Below are 1,116 nucleotides of genomic sequence, written 5' to 3'. Positions count from 1 at the left end.
ACACACACGTATACTTTTTCAGGATAGGTTATTACAAGCTATTGAACATAGTTCCCTGTGCTAGACAGTAGGACCTACTTGTGTACCTAGTTTGTATAGGGTGGTTTATATCTGCTAATCCCAAACTCCTGATTTATCCCTCCGCCTTACCCCGTTCCTCCACCCTACCCTGTCCCCTGTGTTAACCATCGGTTTCTTTTCCATGTCTGCGAGTCCAGTCTGTTTCTGTTTTGTAAATAGGTTCCTCGGAGTCTTTTTAAAATGGAGTTATTTATGTATGGATGGGTGTCTTGACTTACTTTCAGATCCCACCTAGAAGTGATGGCATAGGATATCTGTCTTTCCCTGGGTGACTGACTTCACTAAAACTATGGAACGCTTCACGCATGGGCGTGTGTCGTCCACGTTCAGGGGCCGTGCTGATCTTCTCTGGATGGTTCCCATGTTAGTCTATGTGCTGTGGCAGCAAGCGCTTTCCTTAGGGTTTTTGTCTCAACCTGAAAGCCAGCCCGGAGACTGAAGGTCTTCTAGTTGCCTCCACTATCTGCCTAGGACCCTCTCCACGAATGTTTCCCATTTTCTCTCACCCTTTTGCCTTGGCATCATTGAGTACGAAAACGCTCCGTCTCCTGAAGCCCTGCAGACGGAAGCTGGACAACGGGAGGTAAACGTCAGAGAAATGGCCACAACAGCTCCTGTGGAAACCATCCTCGGGCCTGTTTTCGGGGGAGCCGCTCAGAGAGTTGAGCCGAACACCCCAGGACATCATCAGAGGCATTTCAAACTGCTCGAGCCGTTTCGATGACCCCGATGTGTGGAAATCTCCTACCAGACTGACCCCCTACTCCCGGCCCTGAATCTGGTTTCTCATCTGCTCCGACGATTCACCTTTGTGCTGTACTTTGGTTGTCCACACAAGTGCCTCTTAGGCGATACCTGACTGCTTGCTCCTTAGGCCTAGCTTCAGAAGCCCATCGACACCACCGCCTCCTGAGACGAGATACTACAACTGTTTCCTTGAACAGACCTGTTCTCAGAACTAAGAAACTGGGTCCATGAAACGCAGGCCCCCTAGGAAACCATTCCCTCCCTCCTGCCCCCAGACCGCACGCACGC

At 50.5% G+C, this 1,116-nt stretch overlaps 1 non-coding gene across 1 annotated transcript; it reads right to left on the bottom strand.

Annotated features, from left to right (window-relative positions):
• Nucleotides 1–364: 364 nt before the first annotated feature.
• Nucleotides 365–473, bottom strand: LOC140692318 (U6 spliceosomal RNA). The gene has a single exon (XR_012067889.1). It is a non-coding gene; the product is annotated as a U6 spliceosomal RNA (small nuclear RNA).
• Between the last annotated feature and the right edge of the window lie 643 nt (nucleotides 474–1,116).

Source organism: Vicugna pacos, unplaced genomic scaffold (genome assembly GCF_048564905.1).
Source record: "Vicugna pacos unplaced genomic scaffold, VicPac4 scaffold_5, whole genome shotgun sequence".
Taxonomy (NCBI): Eukaryota; Metazoa; Chordata; class Mammalia; order Artiodactyla; family Camelidae; genus Vicugna; species Vicugna pacos.
Note: the sequence above shows the minus strand (reverse complement) of the source record. Positions and strands in the feature narration are given on the sequence as shown.